The following is a 22,484-nucleotide window of genomic DNA, read 5'->3' as shown; positions in this document are numbered from 1 at the left end:
GAAACAGGAAAGTCAGCAAGAGCTTCAGTGAGAAAGTGTTTCCTTCTGATCCCTTGTAAAAATAATGCAACCTAGATGTGTATTAACTCTTCAGATCCCTACTCTGCTGTGTAGAAACTTTACTTCCCATTCCACAGTTCTGGGTCCTCCACTCCTGTAAAGACCTTGTTGGCCCAGGGCAGCGATGAAAAATATTTTAATTTTAGCCCAATGTGGTGGCACTAAGCCTCTTGCCAACTAACCAGACTGGTGCAAAGCCAAAAAATTTGGTGTTCAACTCTGATATGCAGAAATAAAATTACAGGTAATGAAACATCTGTTTCTCACTGCGCAAATGATGTTCCTTGGCCTACCATTGGCTGCTTTGGAGTTGATACAAGCTGCCCTCTGGAAGCCAAGTGTCCAGTGGTTACAGCACTGTGGCAATCCTGTGCCCCCTCTAACTCACACTACACTGGGCGTAGCTTTCTAGACTAAAATATCCATAGGAATAGTCAAGAATAAGGTAGTAAGTTGCTGTTAACATTAGGGTCTAGGGATCAGAACTGGATTTAAAGGACAATTAAGATTATGAAGAAAAACAAACAAACAAACAAACAAAAATCAAACCAAAATTAAGAAGAAAGATGCCTTTAGACTGCTGTTTTACCAGGTAATGTATCTGCATGGTTGCTTAACATGTTGTAGTGTGAGCTCCCTCCTACCTAAAGGACATTAAACTGAAAGCACTGAGAAGAAGAAGGGGGAGGCACACATTCAGAGATCAGCCTACAGATGGAGACAAGTTCTGTTTGGGTTTTATGCAGTACAGTTTTAGAGAACAAATCAGATATCATCTTAGACAATCAATACAGTAACTTGGAGCATTAATCCAAGTCAGCAAAGCAGCAACGATTTTTGCACACAGCTATCAGATCCATAGTATTTACTCCAGTGTACCGCAAAGAGCATTTTAGCTTGCAGTCAAGAAGACAAACAGTATAAGAGAAAGGAGCAAGTTGAACATTACCTTTTCAACTGGAAACTAATCCTAAACCCTTTAAGGTCCATTTTCAAAGAGTACTGAAATGAACAGAAGCTCAAGTGGATCACAGAGTATTACAGATACATGCCTAAACCGGTCTTCTAGCAAATCAACAAATGGATCATGGTAAGAATGGAACATAAAGCAATCTACATAGAGAAAAGGATAAAATAAATTAGACTTCACTGACCAGATATTGTCTTCTCCACCTGCAGTAGCAGCAGGCTATAAATTTGTCCATAAACTATTCTTAAATACTTCAATGTCAAACCTGCTAGACTGGAGATGTAATGGGTAAGCCACTACTGGATGTAAGTGTCCAGTTTTTCCCCTATTTCCTGATGGTTCTGATTGCCCTTGGCTGAAGGACATAGCTGTTTGTGAACCAAGACCCAGCTTGGTGCAGAACTGTTGCGTAACACTGATTCGGTTTTCTAACAAAACTGTTGTTGGGAGGTGGTGGTGAACATGTCCATACTCATGGTGAGAACACCCAAGAGTTAAAACCGTGTAAGACCAGAAAAGTGAAAACAAAGACAGAAAAGTAATAGCAGAGATATATTAGTTAGCATTTCCAGCATTCAAGAGGGAAAAAATATTGACACAAAAAAGGTTTGAGACCCTAATTAAAAAAAAAGGCAATCAGAAGATGGCAGCTCAGCAGCATCAGGGATCAGTCTGTTCCAGGGAGCAATGGAGATGAGCCCTTCCCCATCTGATTGATGAGTGCCTTCCCAACAGAAACACCGTGGTGAGCATATTAATGCTTAAACTGCTAGCTCATTAAACTTAGATATGTACCGTGTATATTAGCCAGTAAAGAACTGCTGTGTACTCCTTAAGTTGCATATACATCCTGCTTGGAGAGTCCCTGCTAAAGCGGTCTGAATCGGGTATGCTGGAAAAGGAGTTACAGTCCACCCACAAAACTGTCCACACAACCAAGACTTTGTAGTAGGCCAAGAAGCCATCTCCTCTCTGTGACCTGTCCCACTCGCAATCACCCTTTTCTATGCTCTGACCAAGCAGTAGGCTAACTGAAATTCTGGCTTTGAAGCAAACCAAAAGGGGGAAAGCATCAAGTCAGCAACGATTTCTGTATCACTGCTGCTTCATTTTCTCCTCCCATCACAACCCTCATACTACTGCTCAAGTATAGTCTAAAATGGGCAGATGTTCCCTTGGCCCAAAGGATCACTGAGCAGGAAATAATATTCCTCAGTTCTGACACAGCCAGACACCCTGAAGCATCTTGCGGAATTTTTTTTTTTTTACATTGGGATCAAACCTAATAATTTGTTGCTTCATCTCTCACAAATCTGAGGAAAAGAAAAAAACACAAATCAGGCAGTTTTAGAAATCTATGATGAAAACTGAAAGAAATATCAACACCTAGAAACCTCAAAGTGAGAAAAAAATCTAAAAAGCATGTAACTAAATAAAAGGTTCTAAGAAGTTAAATGATTCAAACACTACTGTAACATTAGTATTGAAACTTGTCTATCAAAAATTATAAAAAACACCACCCATATTTCTTTTTATTTTTGTAGTGAAACAAAAGTGCTAAAGCCTAATACAAAAAAAAATATTTCAAAATGAAGATTTATAGATTGTCACCCAGCTTCTAATTTATCTCCTTTCTCTAATTAACAGGCTGTGTCACTGGAAGAGAAGAACATTAATGGCACAAGACAACAGTGTCATCTCCTACTACAGAGTAAATCTTGAAGGAAAAAAAAATCAAAGTGGCTGTTTAAAATAAATCAACAGCCTTGGCTGAGTTGGCTGTCTGCATGGCAGATATTTATTGCCTCACACAATCCTTACAGAGGGACAATATCTGCACCAACTGGTTAAAAATAAATTAAGAAAGGTACTTCCAGCAAAAGAAACAAATAATACTGTTCAATATTTTCTTTCTGGTTAAGGTAGAAACAGTCTCTTGAGCAGAGGGAGCACAAAATGGAGATGTGTTTAAATCACAGTGCTCAGCCATGAATTCTACCCTCAGTCAATTCTAGTGTCAATTTAACAATATATATTGCTATTTCATTTTTATTTCATTTCATATTTCATTTTATTCAGGAAACACACTATATCATTTTTAATGGCCAGTAATCCTGGAAGCCTCCTTTTTCAGGCACAGAGTGCTCAGCTCTTTCTGGGCTCCAGTTGGAGACACTTTAGACATGATCCCACAGTCACCATGACCACTACAAAGCATAAGGCATCAAAGCTTTTCTGCTGTGAGGACCAAACCCATGGGGCTAAACAGTACTTTACGACACTTCCCAGTTCCCATTCTTCCCAGAGGAGGCACTGCACTCTGAGAAAGCTCAGATGTTTTCCAATTTAGACAGAAGTGGCTTCCTGCTGCCGTTATCTCCCAAACTAGAGCTGCTGGCAAGCAGACATTTTCAGTGCTTGGCAGACCTGGTCGTCCAAAGTCAACTGTCATCCAAACATTCACATATACGTTTAAAGTTTAGTGTACTTGGATTAACAAAGGCTGCATTTTTAACCTTTACATCAGTAAATAAAGGAATCCTGCAATCTCTTCTGCTAAAAATATAATTTCAGTTGACACAGACTTAGGTTTTTGAGGAGAATTAAATGCAGTATTAACAAATATGGCAGAGTAGCTACTCTCAGGCTAAAGCTAAGAGAGAATTACAAAGTTTAGCAAAGGTCACAGATCTCCCACTGCAGACATTTGTGGTTTCCAAGATAAGACTGGAGGGAACAATGCAATCATCTATTCTGAGCTACTCTATGACTTTAGATCCTTTCACTTAGTGCAGCAGGGAAAGCCCTTTTTCCTTAGTGTGTTCCTACCTTTGAGTTCTTTAAACTGCCATTGGACTAGGTTAAATATTTTATAAGAGATATGATACTGACCCTATTTAAGACTGCAGCTGGGCCAGCTGACTCTGGTGTTTCATACAAAGAGCTTTATAAAATAAATGTTCACGATCCTTTCCTCTCAAGTTTGTATGGCAGTTTTCAGGAACAATAAAGAACGATCTGCATCTTCAAGCATTGGTATTGGAGTTCAGATTTGTTGTCACAAGATCTTGTCCTGTCTTTGACAAAAATACCATTCGTTTTCCTAGAGCGTAATGCGGCTTCTGCTTTTTCAAATCTCAGTGTCCAGCATGTCTCACAACAGTCAGAACAATCCTTGATGCCTGTGGTAATTGTCTCCCTCCAAGCTGTACAGACTCTGGGTACCAACTGAAACAAAGGATGATAGTCTCAGAAATCAGTTCAGATTTCATGGAAGAAGAAAATATATTTTTGTGGTCCTTCTGTTTTATTTTTGCTTTCTAAGAATTTTCCAGATAAAAATGGGGCTATGATAAAGTAATCTTAAAAAAAAAAAAAAAAAAAAAAAAAAAGAGAGAAAGAGAGAAAGAGAGAAAGAGAGAAAGAGAGAAAGAGAGAAAGAGAGAAAGAGAAAGAAAGAAAGAAAGAAAGAAAGAAAGAAAGAAAGAAAGAAAGAAAGAAAGAAAGAAAGAAAGAAAGAAAGAAAGAAAGAAAGAAAGAAAGAAAGAAAGAAAGAAACCCATTCTAGAATAAATGTTCATTTTTAGAGATTAAAAAATGCATTTTAATAACATTTTTTACCTTGAACTTCCTACCTACACCAGAAAGGGTTTCCTGACATCCTGTATGTGGAGAAAAGTAAATAAAAGAATCTGTTCAAGGGTTCATATGAAACATTACACCCAGCTGTTGGATCACTAGTGTAAGTATACTGGGTTTATGAGGTTTTGGTAACAGGAGTGAGAGGGAAAGGATGGCTTCTGTGAGAACACACAAGACGTTTACCCAGTGTCAGACAGAAACAGTTCCAGCTGGCTCCAAGATGAACTCTACTGGCCAATGTTGAGCCCATCAGAGACACTGGTAACGCCTCTGTGAAAAGGTGCTTAAGAAAGGGTAAAAAATGCTGTGCAGTAGCTGTGAGAGAGGAATCAAAAAATGTGAGAGGAACAGCTCTGCAGACCCCAAGGTCAGTGAGGAAGGGGGGCAGGAAGTGCTCCAGGCCCAGAGCAGAGGTTCCCCTGCAGCCCGTGGTGCAGCCCGTGGTGAGGCAGCTGTGCCCTGCACCCATGAAACTCCATGGGGGAGCAGAGACCCACCTGCAGCCCGGGGGGGACCCCACGCCGGAGCAGGGGGATGCCCGAAGGAGACTGTGACCCCGTGGGAAGCCCACGCTGGAGCAGGCTCCTGGCAGGACCTGTGGCCCCGTGGAGAGAGGAGCCCACGCTGGAGCAGGTTTGCTGGCAGGACTTGTGACCCCGTGGGGAGGGTCACATCCCTGGAGCAGTTCATGAAGAGATGCAGCCTGTGGAAAGGACCCACATTGGAGAAGTCTGTAAAGGACTGTTTCCATGAGCGGGACCCTACACTAGAGCAGGGGAACAGCATGATGAGTAAGGAGCAGCAGAGATGAGCACAATGAACGGACCGGAATCCCATTCCCACCTCCCTGCACTGCTAGAGGGGGAGGAGGTAGAAGAGTCAGGAGAGAAGCTGAGCCTCAGAAGAAGGGGCGTGGCAGAAGGTGCCTTTAGTTTTGTTTTTATTTTTTACTATCTTTATTAGTCATTGGCAATAAAATAAACTTCTCTGAGTTGTCTGGTTTGCCCATGATGATAAGTGCCCATAATGATTGTTGAGTGATCTTCCTGTCCTTCACTCAACTCACAAGCTTTTCATCTTATTTTCTCCCCCTGTCCTGCTGAGGAGGAGTGACAGAGAAGGTGTATTTGATGGCCATCTGATGTTAACCCGCCACAGTATGGTTTATATGGTATGTCACTTAGTAGTCAGTATGTGCTTTCAAATACTTGAATGAAGGGTGATGCATACAGACAAAAACCCGGAGGGACAGGGGGCTAAGCCAATACAACTGGGCCACAGAAAGGAGGATACAGCAAGGGAAGTACTAGGATGAGAAATGTGTGTGATATTCAGACTAGAGTTAAGGAAGAAATTTTTTACTGTGAGGGTGGTGAAACACTGGTACAGGTTTCCCAGAGAGGTGGTCGATGCCCCATCCCTGGAAATGTTCAAGGTCAGGTTGGACAGGGCTCTGAGCAACCTGATCTAGTTGAAGATGTCCCTGCTCATTGCAGGGGTGTTGACTGGATGATCTTTAAAGGTTCCTTCCAACCCAAATCATTCCATGATTCTATAGCATGGTGCTGAGCTAGCAGGCTGGTAATCAAAAGCAGGACCAGCTACCATATGTGTCACACCAGGTGTACCCCAAAAGACTTACATATAAATAAATATACATTAAACTCATAACATAAATGATATCTGGAATTTAAGTGAATGTTTAGCACACGGATTAAATAATTTGAATAAATGTGTGATATACAAAAGCAACCAATAGGAAAATACATGACATAATGTACGGGGATGTGTGTTTAAATGCACATAACAGGGACCTGCACTACAATCTCTCGTCTGGCAGCTGCTGGAGAGTTCCATTTTACAGTGTCCTGACTAACCGTGGATACTCGGGCTTGGTGTTTACTGAATAAAGCAGCCTGTGACACAAGTCTGCTGTTGAAATCTAGTTCTGTGGTTAAAGGTAACTAAGACAGGGTCCTCAGAAAGACAGCGCCAGTGAAAGCCAGAGATCATGATGGAAGCTCATGACACAGAAATGAGTCAAACTCCCATCTTCTGAGTGCGTAGGCTTTTCCACACAGCACTGGACTATCTTTCCTATGAAACTCTCCCGAAGGTAGAAAATCAGCAGTGGACATGAGAACAGACATTTAATTTGTTCGTGAAGCTGTCGCACAGTATAACAAGTGAAATTTCTGCATTTTCTTTTTTCCTTTTGGCTTTGTATTTCTTTTGTTCAACCTCTTTTTTCATGTGCATTATTGCAGAGGAACTGCTGACAGTCACTACTTCAGATGTGGGACTTTATCACAGCAGGATTAACTAAATGACAAAGGCAGAGCCCATACAGAACCAACCCCCTTCCTTTTCACATCCCAGAGGCAGATGGCAATAAGAAATTAATTTTCTCATATTGTTAAAGCTTATGCTTTTTCACCTGTGAGAAGGATTTTTGCTTTGGTTCAAGGAGGGAACTGATTTTGCAATTACAATGGAAAAGATTAATAGGCTCTACATCAAGGTGACTAATATGTTCTGTACATTTGTGAAAAGCAGGGATTTATTTTCTTCTTTTTTAAAATCAAAGTTTCCAAGAACTGTTTTTGTATTGCATATAGCCTTGTTCTAAGGCACGTGTAGACTGTTAGAACGAACTTTTGCAACACTAACATATGACGTTACAATCCCATGTTGGAGATGTTTTTATCCCACACACAGACTGGGACCTCCCAAGATATTGAAATATGTTAGAACTGGTGGATGACACAAGTCTGAATTTCAGGCTATCAGAGGACTATTGCCTGTGGCATGGGACTAAACATGCAGACAGAACTTTCTCAAGATCATTGAGATACAGCAGAAAAGGAACCCCTGCCAGAATAATGCAAAGAAGAACTGTGCAAGAACAACTTGGAGATATGAATCCTTTTACCAGATTTCCCACTGCAGAGATGCTTCTTTATGGTCATAGAGTATATCGCATGCAAGCTTTAGTCTGAGAATGAGGTTAAACCCACTGTTATTTCCGTAAGGATGCATCCAACAGCTGAATGATATCAAATAGGACCCACAAATGCAGAGGAGCCATTTTTAGTTCTGATGCAGAGAGAAACAAATAAGGTTCTTACTACTTTCAGATACAATGCAATGAATAGCCATGGAAACTCTGTCCTCCTTGTGGCTGCTATGGCAAAACCAAATTTCCCCCACTCGCATCCCGGGCAGCTCTTGTGCTGTACAGGAAAGCTGTTGCAACGTGAACCCCAGCATGGACAGTCAAGTACCTCACTCCCAACTTTATCTTGTGATCCTCATCGTGGTCCAAGTGACCTTTTGAGGCTTCTCCAAGTTCAGTCCCAAACAGATATGTTAACACAAAAATAGTGTTCTGAAGAAACTGCAAGCAAATAAGTCATTCCAGACAACTTCCCAAGACAGATAAGCTCTTAAAAGTCTATTTTAGTAAGCATCGTCCTTAGTTTCTGAGCTTTGCGTAATAATATTGTTAAGGGGAATGTTGTGACTGTACTAATGGCTTGCAACAAACTAACAAAAAACAGGGGTTCAAGTTTATGGGGCTCTTTCTGATATGTACTGGAACTCAACCATGAGACACACCCTTCCTCCTTGCAGATGTAAGACAATAAAACCTTTTCCTCACTGATAAATAAGACTGGATTTCAGTTGTGAATGACCGACAAGAGGCTATTAAGCCTCCCGAGCCATTCTGCCTTTTATTTCCCCCATTCATTTTTCTCTAGAGAAACCCTGAAGGATGCCCCACATGATCTATTGGAATTTAAATCACACAAAACAAATGGCCAAGTGCAATCTCCATCTTTCTATCTTTTTTTTTTTTTTAATTAGCATATTGGTTAATAATTGGTTTTCTTTTACTGTACACCATATTGATTATGCATTAGATCTTTATAGCAGTAATGGGAATGTGGACACCATCTTCCATTATTGAGACATTTAATATAAAAGGATGTCTGAAACAGATTAGATAGCCATGTCAAACTAGTATGAAGCTGAAGCTATTAAAAATTACAATTATTTAAGTTGATTATAATTTAAAAGTATTTTTATTAAAGTCTGTACTGATGCCTTTATTACAATGACAAATTTCATGTGGAAGACTACCTCATGGTAACTTGTTTACATAGCCATATGTAGAACCAAGTTTTAAGCTTTTGACTTGATTTTCTATGATGATAAATCCATAGTAATTATTGCTCTTTAGTAGGAGGTTGAGCTTCCTGTGGATTGCTCATTTTATGAAGTACTTGTGAGCTTCCATCCAGCTAGACTCCAGGTCACATGGCTGTATACGCATGTACTCACTTTGAGAGCTATTCCTCTACTCTTTGCTTACAGTATCTCTAGTACACAGCACATCGTGTGCTTGTTTAAGTGTTAGTGCTGTGATTACACAGATCCACAGTCCACTGGTAAGTAATAATTGAGTTTAGCTATTCTGTCCAAATCTCACAGATTAAAATTGCCAAGGTACAGCAGGTAGTCAGCCTAGAATTTAAATTGCTGGATATCTGATGCACTTTTACACAACATGCAAGTCAGCCTCAAACTTCACAATAAAGTAATTTTTATGACACTGTCTCATTGCCTTTTTTTTTTTTTTCTTGCACATCTTTTCACATCACTGTTAGCATTGATGAAATATAAGTTCAGTTTTATTTATCAATTGTTCTCTTGAAATCCAAAGTAACTTTGCAGTACTACTACCACTCACTTGCCATTTTCTTTTTGGGCTTGACAGCATTTGCTGTTTTTCTTAAATTACCCTACTGCAGAAACAGACATCTGAAGTGAAAATTCAGTTTTCATGTAGCATATTTAATTTTTATTGTTAGAGAAAAATCTTTCAAAAGTAATCCCTAAAAAAAAATGAGTCAAGATAGAAGAACCCAGTATAATTTAGCTCTGTGAATTTTTAACACTTCAGATTGACAACTCTGAAATGAGAGCATTTAATCGTAGCTGCTTCTAAAAAAATGTTCCACAGACAAACATAGGTATCTCTGCTTTCACTGATTTCTATCTCTTTTCAATGTGTCTGTGTTAATCTTTCACTAGTTGATCTCTGATTCAATGAGCTCTCAAGAACAACTCTCAAGTTGTTCTTAAAATGGTTTGAGATCAGACCCAAATTCAGGATGCACAACACACCATGGAAAGCATTTTTATAGGATCCATCTCTTTACAAAACATTCTTCAGTTAGTGTATAAGCAGGCTGACTTGAACACTAATAGGAAAGACATTTAGAAAAAAACTCATTAAAGTGAAGGACTCAAAGAGCTTTAAAAATTTATTTACTCATCTATCACAAAAAGATTGCTTTCTAAAACCACTCAGACCAGAATAAAAAGATGTCTACTTATGAATTTCTCAAAGAAAGATTCATCTATGTTTTATAACCACACATGGTTCACACCACTGAAATATTGCTACATCCCAGATGGGAAGAAGAAATTCTTAGTGAAGTGGTTTCCAGGTTTTTTTAGAGCAAACCTTCCTGATACTCCATTATTCCCATCAGTCTGAGGTTTATCCATCCCAATTCCTCCCATCATCTCTGCTTCAGCAGGTTCATCTCCTGACCTAAGTCTTCTCCCCAGAACACCAACTCTCCTTGCACGTCGGTCTCTTTTCACCTCCAAACCGTGCAGGTGATACTCAAAATAAATGGAGATCAGGGGAGAGGAACAGAAAGCATTGAGCTACAAGTACGACCAATTCACCTGATTAATTAGTCTTTGAGTAGCTTTAAATCAGTTTGGGCCAACCCTAACTGGGGAGAGAATAACTGGCTAAGCAGAGGTGGGGGGCTGTGTGAGGACACACGGCACAGCTGCCATTTCACAACCATTTCCAGTCCGAGTCCCACCTCCCTTCTGGAGAAATGAAAGCAACAGCAGTAGTAGAACAGAAAGAGAAAGCATGAAGGAGCAAGCAGAGCTATTGACCTGTCCCTGCCCACATTTTACAGGCAAGATTTCTTGCCTTAATGATTGAGTACAGGCATTAGTGAAGAAAGAGGAAAATTAAGTCCAGGGTAGAAGAACAAATCACCACGACTCCAAATGCTTCCAAAAGCACAAACGCTTTTAACACCTATTCAAATGAATCATAATCTTTTTCTCTGAGTAACAGCAAAGAGCAATGCCATAAGTGCTATTTAAGATACTTTGACTGCACTGAAAATATTTACAGCTTTTGCATTAGTGCATAAATTAATCTCTCCTGTAACTTTACTGTCCTACAAAAGTGTTCAGGACTGATGGAGCTAATGACAGCAGATTGGTTTGAAGTTTTAATTAAACACAATTAGAATTAAGTTAATGTTTAATTTTCAGTAAACATCAGGAAGCCTCCCCATTAATATCGAGTCTCCTTCAAGTAGGTTATGCTGGACAAACAGGATCACCATTGATCACTGCTGACATGTCAGGTCTCAATGCTTTTCAGCCTCTACTAACTGGTCCAAGTCCAATTTCCTCTAACAGACCCCAGCATTTAGCCATTATCTTTTTCTACCACTGCTCCAATCACCCCAGTCTTCTAGCACCACTTTCACCTTCTTCACCATCACCTGCTAGCTCTGCAATAATTTCCCAAAAATGTACAGCATATAGCTTCCCCTGGGGGAAAAAGGGAGCATTTTTCCAGGAAAATATTTTATATACTGATGTTTCCATTAATTCCTTCCAAGTAACATGAACCTCTTGGCTTCTATACCTTAAAGTTATTGAAGATCAAAACAAGCTTTACTGTCTCAGCAAGAGAACATGAGATATGCCTCAAATGATCCTCGGTTTATCTGCCCTGGTGTTCCATCGTGATGTTTGTAATCTATTCTCTGTGACAAATAGCACTACATATGGCAGTAATTCCAGACTGATACTAATAAAAGCAAGAGTGGTAATAATATCTAGAGTTATCCCACTGGCTGTGATTGTGCTGGAGTACAAATGACTCCTCGAGACTGTGCAGAAGGAGATGGGAATTTTATTTTCTTCTTAGAGATGATTCACACCATCTTCTTTTGCCTTTAGGATTGCTCCCCTCTAGTGATAGAAGAGACAAGCATAGCTGATTTTCTTTATGGCTACCACTTAGTGACACATAAGTACTAGTTGCTTTACCCAGAGGATATTGAATGCAAAACAAGTAACAGAACAGAAAGTGAATGAACAGCAGAAACCATGGGTCTCATGCTTGGCAAGCTGAGCATATACAAATACAGTTAAAAGCCTAAACCTTTCAAGTTACAATCTAGCACAAAACTCATATGGCTCCAAAGAAAGAGCCAAAACCTCCTTGGGGATGGTGGCAAAAGGACTCCTTTACCTCCCCTGGTGAAAGAGAGAGGTTAAGAAGATAGCTCAGATCTTGACCACAAGAGGCAAGCATCCAAAATAAAAAAAAAAAAAAAAAAACAAAAAAAACAGCCAGACAAAAAAATAAAGCATAATTAATCCCACCTTCTGGCTCTGTATCTGTCTTACACTCACACTTTATTTGCTTTGCATGAGACACTTTCTTGTGTCAACCAAGGACCTGCCTTTGGGGAGAATCTCAGAGATCGTGAGCTACACTGTGCTTGCAGAGTGCAACAGTGACTATACTAGAGACTTTACTTATTTTTAAATGTGGACACATATTTTCCCAGATTGTGAGAGACTCCTTATTTGTAATAATATTTTGCCTTCTGCAGCACCTTGTGTCTCAGCATGGCTGAATACTTTGCAAACATTTAATTGAGCCTTATGATGTCCCACCGAGTTTGGCAGATAGGTGTTTCATAATGGCATCAGATATTTAAAATTACTTGCACACACAGACATACAAAAAGTGATCATTAGGGGCAGAAGTGGGAACACAATATCGAAATTTCACTGTTAATTCTCCAGCTTAACTACCTGAGGACTCTCAGGTGGAGACTTTGGAGGGCCTTGGGTGGACAATGGTATGTCAGGTGGCAGTAAAGCTGACAGCTAAAAAAGGAAGATGAAACTGTGTTATGGCAATCTTCCCAGGATTTCAGGTGGTAGAAGTCAAAGTGTCTAGCCTTTGGCTTCATTCACTGATGGACAGAAGGGTATAAGATTACTCTCCATCTCTGAAGAGGCTATGGACATCCACAGAGCCCAAGTGCAGCGTGTTCTGTTCAGGCATCCAGAATGGCATCCCAGAACAGAACAGCAAGGTCAAACCCTCACCCACATGAGGTGGCAGAGCTGGCTGTGTAGCTGCAGAATGGCATATTACACGCAACTCTCAGACTTCTGATGTGCTGCCATAATCGATGGCCACAGCACCTGTCCCACTAAATTACAGACATATCCTCAGACAACAGAAAGGAGGAAATAAAAGCAAGGAAGTTGACACTGAGACCATATGTACGGTCCATAGTGAGGTCTCAATTCCACTGGCTAATGAAATCAAAACTCATCTGGGGATTTATCCACAAGCCTCACTCATCATCATCTTTGTGTCTAAAGCTAACTCTTAAAATCCTACCTGAATCTATCCCCTTTCTTCCACTCCGGAAGATTTCTGGTAACCCACCGGCTTGCAGAGGTAACTTAAGAGAGCCACAGGACTTGTGTCTGCTCACAGTGGGTTTCTAAACAATTTTGGCTGATATCTTCAGCTTTGTTTGCCATGTTCCAGTGACATGAAGCCAGTTTGGTAGATGGCAACATTTCCTGCTCGCTGCTCAAGAGACAGCTCTGAATCCTAGCCCAGGCCAAACTTTTTCAGTTATATAAGCCAAGTCACTTCCCTATAATATACTGTGGCACCCAATCTTTAAAAATGTGTCAACAGAACTTCCCTGCCTCTGAAGTAGGGCATACATCAAATTAATAACATTTTGCACAGGTACTGTTGAGCTCAATGTTACCTAAATGCTGTATTTGGATAAATAAAGAACTCTGAGAGTGAGGCAATCCTTTAATTGCCATGATCTTAATTCCTCCATCTCAGCTTTCCTATCTAACAAAGCATGCAGCAGTATCTGAAGAAGAGGTCAGATGTTCAGGGCTTCTTGTGTACCTTCCACACTGCTGTGCTGGTACAGACTGCTTAAGCATCTTACTAATTTCTTTTATTTATCTGTTTTTTTCCGTAAGCCTTGGTTGAGTAACAGCACAGGGAACAAGAAGTCCAAAGGACAGAGAGGAAAGGAACACCTGCCAGATAAATATAACTGGTATATATGCACCCGTCTGTGCCAGGCAGGGTGGGCAATTAACAAAATCATTTCATCCATCCCTTCCAAGCTCTTTGTATGTAAATGCTATTCGGACATTCTAGTCAGTCACTACATAAAATAGATTTAAAGACCTCTTAAACAAAGAGATTACTGCAGGTTTTTATACATCTTAAGGACTTTTATCTCTGCTTGTAGAGGAATGTTGTTAGTGATATGAAATATCTCTACCTATTCCACAAGCACACTTTGCATTGGTAGGATGCACTGCAAGTAATTTGGCTAATGTGCTGCATTTGGAGAAAACCAACAAGAGCCACGTTAAAGAGCCACAAGAAGTAGCTTTTCTGTCACTTCTTAAAAGCTCTAGTCTGCTTTATCATGTCTATATTTTATAAATGCATATACTGGCATTTCTAAGTAAGATTTATGGTGACTTGCTAAATGCAGAAGATTGCTTAAAATAACCATCAAGCACTTATCCCAGCCTAGCTTTTCTGAGACCTAGGGGGTTTTTAGTGGGACTGAACACCTACAACACATTTACAATTCAACGTATTTAAAATGAGGATACCCTTTTCAACAGTATCATCTCAAAAGGCCTTAAATAACCTGCCTAGCATCTTGCACAGAGACCACAACCATAACTAGTCCTCTTCTATTACTGCATACCTGATTTTAACTCTTTCAACGGCTTTGGGAAAAACACAGCCTTAACAAATAGTGTCACTGATTGGAAAAGTAGCAACTGAAACACTTTCTGCTGGGAATCCCTATATATACCAAAAAAAAAAAAAAAAAAAAAAAAGGCATAAAGAGTAAACACCCACTTTTAGAAAGATTTTGCATCTTACTACTGAGAGAACACATAGTACCTTTGTCCTTGGTTATTTTTGACAAGCAATGCAGGGACTCACACTCTATAGGAGCTCTCACTACTACAGACTACAACACATTTGCAGGTCAGAACAGACACCAGGTAGTTCCCTTCCTACCTCATTGCATTTCTTGAAGCTGAACACTGATGTAAAGATGAAGATGGAGTTGTTCAGCAGAACAGAACATTGTCTGGAAACTATTCCCAGGAAATATAAATTGACAGGTACCCACTGACTTAAGCTGGGACTAGAAGCAATGCCAAGATGCCCTACAAAAGCAATCAGTGTGACAGTTTAGACCTGACTCTCATTCTCATGGATGTGAGCATCTCTAGGAATCTGAGGCCATTTCAGACTTGTGGGAAGCTATGTGTGGGAATATCAGCAGCAGGTACCAGAAGACTCAATAGCAACTTGTCAAAATCTTGGGAGATTCTCAATGTATCTTTTCAGATCAAAAAGATTCAAGAAGGCCAGTCTCCCTAGATTCACGTGTTAAGCACGATGTTTCCCTCAGCATTTCAAATGGATCCAGCACCCTGATGAAATGGAGGATGAACCACAGGGAAGTTCATAAAATATATCATCCCTTTAGCAGGCAGATTTGCCCTTATTTCTGACAACAGTTCTGGCTAGTGAAGCTCTGGGTGTTACTCCAACCATAACAATCGCTACCAAACCACCCAGTGCATAACCTGCCCTTTGCATCTGTGCCAGCATGAGTAGCCTCTGTGCTCTGAATACAGCTAGCAGAGGTTGCAGAGCTGTTATGTCTGATCACTCCAGTGTCTCATCCTTTATCTCAACACAAGTTTTGGTTTTCTGCATGGAGGTACCAGAGACCAGGTGGTCCTGCTATGGTACTAAGCCCCACCACATAATTTGCCCTGGGGCAAGCAGGGGCCATCCTTTTCTGCTGCTCTGTCAATGGGGCACCCCTGGCTATCTGTACAGAGCCCCAGGACCACCAAGGATGGGAGATGCTGTGGTGATCAAAGGGAGGACTGAAGCATTTGGGGAGATGTTTGAAAGAAACGTCTAGAAGGCAAAATAGGAAAGGAGGAGCCACTTGGCACTGGAGAACTTTTTATCTCCCTACAATCAGTCAGGGGTTTACTGCTTTTTCACCACCAACCCAATATTTTGACAATGAAGAAAATTCAGAAGAGGAAAGCAAAGATATTTTTCACTAAGCAGCTAAAACCCAAAGTATAAACCCCCTTGCTCCCTGAAACAGATGAGGGTGTTTTATCTCAGAGTCCTGAGATCTATTGACTAGGAAAGATATGAGAATGCGCACTGAAAATTCACAACCACCCAGAGACGTTTTGATTTTCCTCTAGCTGAGGACAGGAAAAAAGAAAAAAAAAAAAAAAAAAAAAAAGATGAAAATAAATAAGCAGGGGCAAACAGTCCTTTCAGGACATCACCTTGAAATAGGTTGCACATGATCTTTATATCTTGCAGAGGTGAAAAAAATTTGAGGGACAGCAGGCAGGACACAGCAACACAGACCACAATACGTCCATTTTCTTTCTACAACATCGTCTGAAATAGACTTGTGAGGGCTTCATATAATTTATCAGCTCCACCTACACATGCCTCCTGGGGAAGGGCCCGGATAGAGATTTGCATTCCTGCAAACTCCTCATAACTGTTTGATACCAGCAGCATCAGGTAACCTCCTTGGTTTCATGCAGAAGCGAGACTGACAGGCTGAACAGAGACAAAGAAGCAAGAGCATCATGAAGGTCCAAGGGCATACGAGGCTGGGGCAGGGGAAACAGAGGATGGAGTGAGGGAGGATTCATGAATTCCCAAAGAGAAGTCTGGGGTGTATGTCAGGGCAAACTTGAGCAGAGGATGGTTAAAAGGTTGAGAGACAAGTCAAAGCAATATCATATTTGGAGGCTGCTTGGGACAGTTATATGTTGATTTCCTCATAAACCCTTTCAGGTGAGCAGCTGCCTGAGGCCAACCCTGCAGACACCAGGAGTAATATCCATTTTGTTGCATAACTGCAGGGCAAATCCTATTTGAAGGAGAGGTAGGCACCTGTGTGAATTTAAGACCACTGCTCCTGGAGGTCTGAAGCTTTCCTAACACTAGGTACTGTGCTAGGCAATTTTATGTCTGTATTGCAAGTCTTTGAGTGCAGAGAAAGCCTAACACACATAAACCGTTTTACAACTAAATACATTCAAATTCAGCACTTCCAATGTCAGCTGGGGATCTTTTGGTACCCGGTACTGAATCTGGAATCATGGCAGAGAGAAATAATGGTGCTATTCAGGGTTTATCTCAGACAGCGACTAGATGGTTTGTTGTTTTGTTGTTTGTTTTTTTTTCCAGGCTGCAGGCGGTCAGTGCCACATGACAGAGCAAACAGTAAACCCTGTTTCTGGCAATGGCAGCACAGATTTCTTTCTTCGTGAAACTAAAGCCTTTCTGCACACTTTTCTCAGCCTAGCCATAAATCTCTCTTCACACTAATTTATTGCACTGTGCCCTGTGAATTCATATGAAGACAGCTTCATAAAAGAACATGCAAGCACCCTTACACTCGGTAACAGCATAAAAAAGATTTAGTGTAAACAAGAATGAGGACTGAAGGGATAGCACCAGTGGGAAGTCTGGTCCTGTGACTAAATTAATACAATGACAGCCACTCTGAAATTTGTCTTTTCTAGCAAAATGATGAGGTATCCTGAAAGTTTCCATGACAACACAGCCCAACCTTGTGTTACAAGATGCTTATGCAACAAAGCATCTAAAAGTACAGTGCCTGGGGAAAGCCTTCCAACAAAAAAAAAAAAAAAAAACAACAAAACACAACACCCAAAACCACAACCCAAAAACAAAACCATCAAAAACACAGGGTTTCAGCTGCTTCCCCCACCTTATTCAGATTATTTTTTCATGTGTTTGATTTTTTCTTTTCTGAAACTTCAGATAAAAAAGGAATTTTACATAGTCTTCTGATTATATCACTGCTTGTTATTTTCAATTAAAAAGACATGCACAGAAATGTCGAGTAACATGGAAATCTGACACATTTTTTTCTTTGGTCAAAGTGTTAAAACTTTGTAGCTTAATAGATTTTTGTGTTTCCAGAAGAGCTGGGTTGGTTGTTAGTCACTGTAACAGTGTCCAGAAGTGCCAAACACCAAAATCACTGTTCTCTGCAGTGTATGCCATCTAAAATATGAGCTATAAAATTTAGATAGAATATGCTTTAATGCAAGATTCTTCTATGGCAAAAGAGGTCATGCTTTTACATCAGACAGGTTCTTACTCATGGTAGGATTCAGCTGGTTAAATGGAGATGTCTGATGCCATTTGAGATGCCCAAGGCTTCCCTGATAGCCCCCAGCTGCTACTCCAGAAGAGACCAGGGCTCTTGCAGGTCCTGTGCTACATCTCTCAGCTGTGTGAATAAATCAGACACCAGAGCATTTAACACCAAGTAAGAGGACTGAGAGCAAATGAGATCTTGCACTATCAGAGTCATAAATAGTCTTCAGATGCCAGGATTTCATCTTATAAATCTTGTCTAGTGCACATCCAGATTAAAATATCATCAAAAAAAAGTAATCAAGTGCTTAGTTTAGAGCCCATCTCTAGGAAGAGCCTAGACCTTTCTAATTTCAGGGTCCATTCCACTGATTTCAGTGTTACTGTGAAGTCGCAGAAAGTCCAAAACAAGTGCAAAAATTAAGGCCTTGAAGCAACCCCCTTGCATACAGACTGGACGAGTTTCCCAGCAAAGCTTTCCACTAGGATGACAGAAACGCAGGTGGAACAGAATATTAAAAGACATCTTATTAGGTTAACATGGCTGGAGAATTAGCCTGCAAACAAATAAGACAGGCAGGGATTATATAAGCTTTAATACAATCTTCTATCAGATCTGAGGAGTCCCTAATTAAACTAACTATGGAAAATAATACTTAATGAATCTGTAAATAAATACCAGCAGGAGAGACAACAGAGCTAAAGAATACCTACCAGGGAACGTCTGATCTCCAGAGGAGAGTTAAAAGGAGCAAAGTAAGATCAGAACTGCTAGAGCATCAGCCCTCATCACTAATGGACATCCCAGAGGGGAAACACACAAACAGCCAGCAGAACACCCACAACCTTCTACCTTCCCTCACTAGCTCTTACCATGCAGCTTCATCTCTGGTAAATTCAAAGCATTCATCGGTTCAAATGTCCTTTGAAGTCTCTCCTTTCACACGCTACATTTCACTGTGTTTAAACCTCTGCTAACACTCCAGCAAGTTCAACCTGACACTGCCTTTGATTAGAAGGGTGTGTGCAATATCTTGCAAGTCGGGGAAACCACAGCGATGCACATTGAAGGGTCTGTGGAAAGGAGATCGCCCAGAATGGGTGAACCACTAAACTCCAGTAGAGCCAGATACATGAGATGTAAAATCTCCACAGAGGCCAAGACTTCAGGTGAGTCAAACAGGATGCAAAGTTTAGTCATTCTCCTCCAGGGGAAGGTAGGCAGCTGCTTTTCCTGAGAGCAGGATTAGTCTTCTGACTCTTGAGGAGCACCCCTCCACAATAAAACCACAGTATTTTAATGGTCTGTTATGGATGCCACCCATGCCTCTGCCCGCATCCTGCTACTCTGTGAGCATTGCTGGGAGCCAGCCCATACAGCAAACAAAGTGGCTGGTCACAGATTCTCTTCCTTCTGAAAAGGATTCTGCCATTCTTTCAGGACAATGTGCCACATGGTTCTCCCAGAATCACTCCAGGAAATTCAAATAAGCCACAGAAAAAAAAAAAAAAACAACAAAAAAACAAAAACACACCAAAAAAACCCAACCACCCAAACAACCAACCACACTTCCACAGACACCCATGCCTGTGACAGCTAGTACTCTGCTCAGAGTACTTCCCTCCGTCAGCGCTCCTTGGTGGGGTTCAGCAACAAAGAGTTGTTTAACAGATAATTTCATTCCATTTTAGCTGGCCTGCAATGCTGTTCCCCAAAGCTTCCTGCAGTAGGATCATAACCTGTAGCTTCACGCTGCAGGAACCTCTTAAAGGTACAATGTCCCTTATCTCTTATGGCTTTTCAAATCAACTTCTCCTTCATTGCTGACCATCCTTTCCCAAAGGGTTGGAGTTCAACAGTAATTTTATCTTAGATCTTTTATCTCCAGCTTGGTCTCATTTTTTTTTTTTCTCTTGTTAAATAGAAAACCACAGTTCTGAATTTTCTCATTCTTGACTCAGACTCATCTGAACAGCTGACCCTATTAATTGACCCAAACCAGTCAATCCCAAGTGGAGATAACTGCATCGTGTCTAAAGAATCACTACAACAATCTACTGCTACAGCAATCCTCCTTTCCCAGGTACTCTCTGGAATAGCTTCTGCTGCTCTAGAAGCAGCAAACATATAAATATTTTACACAAGAATGGAAAAAAAAAAAAAAAGTCAGAATAGCCTCATATTAGCAAGCCTAATTTAATTTCTCTGATTAGCCTAATATTGTGCACAAGTCCATAACTTACAGGAGAACTTTACACAAACCACTGAGCTGGAAAGTAAAACTGGGGATCAGCAAATAAACAAACAGATTATTATTTTCATTTTGTTTGAATAATTAGTTTCAAGGTTTTTATTACATAATGTTTCATTTTTGATACTAATATACCAAGATACTCAAGAAAAGCTCAGAGATGAACATCTCAATTTCCACATGCAGCACAGAAGAAATAATTTTTTGGAATCTCCATACAACATGGATTTCCCTTATTTTATCAGTAAATATCTTAAACTGTTACCTTTGCCTCAACAATATGATGGTGAGAATAGAATGCCATCACCATGGGGAAGACAATACCATTAATGAAGTTACAGATTATATGGTTTTTCACCTCTTTTACAGTCAGTTTTTGACAACTGATCTTGACACCTCATTCAAACAGGGGTCTTCAATGCATTTCAATTACAGGGAGAAAATAACCAAAATGTTGTACAATAATGAACTAACGTCAAGACTGACAGACAGCTAGGATATCTGAAAAGTATCCTTGCATAGAGAAAAATACTGATCTGCAACATCTATTTCCAACCCTTACTTTACCCCTTTATCCTGTTCCAATGCAAAATAACTTTTCTTTCTTTCCAAATCTGCTTTTCTCTATCTTTGTTTTCTTCTCAGTTAAAATAACTTACCAGTTTCAGTGAGCTTGCTCTTCTGGGTGGTGTCTTTTAAAAATAAAGATACGTGGCTTAGAAGGCAGGGTGTTTATAGGAGAAGCTCCACCACAATCTAGATTATGTTAAGCGGTGGGAAGGACTAAAATCCCTAACATGTGCATACATATTCATCTACACCCACAGCATCACTGACAGCATTAGGTGAGCTTGTCTTGCTGCAAGTAGTGGCTCCTGTCAAAGCATATAGTTTATATGTATAATATTGAAGCTTGGGCTTGTTTTGTTTCTTCCTTTTAAAGCAAGTATGTTGGTATAAGGAACAAAGGTCCCTTTAGAGACATATGTATTTAATATACTGGTGTTTGCAAAAGCAAAATGATGGAGACAGTAGCTAAATAAAATTTTACTTGAGTGATGCAGATAACTACGTTTTGCAATAATGAGATTCTGATTTAGCTGACCATGATGATTGTCAGCCTGGAAAAATGGCATTCAAGTGATTTTTATTTTTTTTTTCCTCCCCATCTTTCTGTTGTCTGGAACAGAACTATTTTGTTTTCAGTTTATATTATATTTCAGGCCCAATGTTTGAGAATCTGAGAGTCTAACAACTGAAGTTGGAGTTATAAGTGATTAATTCCTCTGGAAAACAAACAAACAATCAAACAAACAACACAGCAGGATTTTTGTGTCTTTTACAAGATGTTGTGCATTTTCACTTGAACAGTGCAGCTGTACTGGGGAATAAAACAAGCAGGCAGCTTGCTTGTTGCACCTGAATACAGAGAGCTGCTGTGAGTCTTTCCTAAAATCAAAGGAATGTGCTCTTTTTTGCCAGCTGAAGTCCTTTCCAACTCAGAAATCTTCTGTTTTGGGATAAAAATAGCACCATGGTGACAGGGTTGTGTCCAGCCCTTCTCTCCAGCCTTGAAACAAGACAGCACCTGGCAAGAGCCTTCTGGTGTTAATGAGGTGATGTGCAAATATTGATGGTATCAGCTGCTCTGTTCCTGTGCAATGTGACTTTTCGTGATGCACCCTCTTGCCCTCTATGCATATAACCACACAACCACCACACGTAAGGACTTGCCATTTGTTGTGTTTCTCCTGCATTTTTCAGTCTCAGGTGCTGAGCTTTTCCTTTCTGCTCCCTGCTGTGAGGGCAGGTTTTATTTCCAAAGAATCACATTTCAAACATTTTATTTTTTTTTTAACCTTTAGCTCTTCTTTCTATTTTTACTCCCGAAACAATTTCCAAGTGTTCCTGTCCCCTCTCCATTATCTCTGTCCTATCTTTTCAAGTTTAAGTAAGTCACACAGAAGCAGATTGGGTTTGGTTTATTTTTTTTCCTAAGCAGAAGGACAGACATCCATGATGCACATGTTATTTTTAATCTCCTTGCAGGATTTAATCTTTACCATCCTCTTCCAGGTTCTTTCAGAAGGATTTACCTATGTGGACTTTCACTGGTTTAAAAAAAAAAAAAATAAATCCTTCTAACCTT

Source organism: Athene noctua, chromosome 2 (genome assembly GCF_965140245.1).
Source record: "Athene noctua chromosome 2, bAthNoc1.hap1.1, whole genome shotgun sequence".
NCBI lineage: Eukaryota > Metazoa > Chordata > Aves > Strigiformes > Strigidae > Athene > Athene noctua.
The sequence above is the reverse complement of the archived record's forward strand: the minus strand, read 5'-3'. Positions refer to the sequence as shown.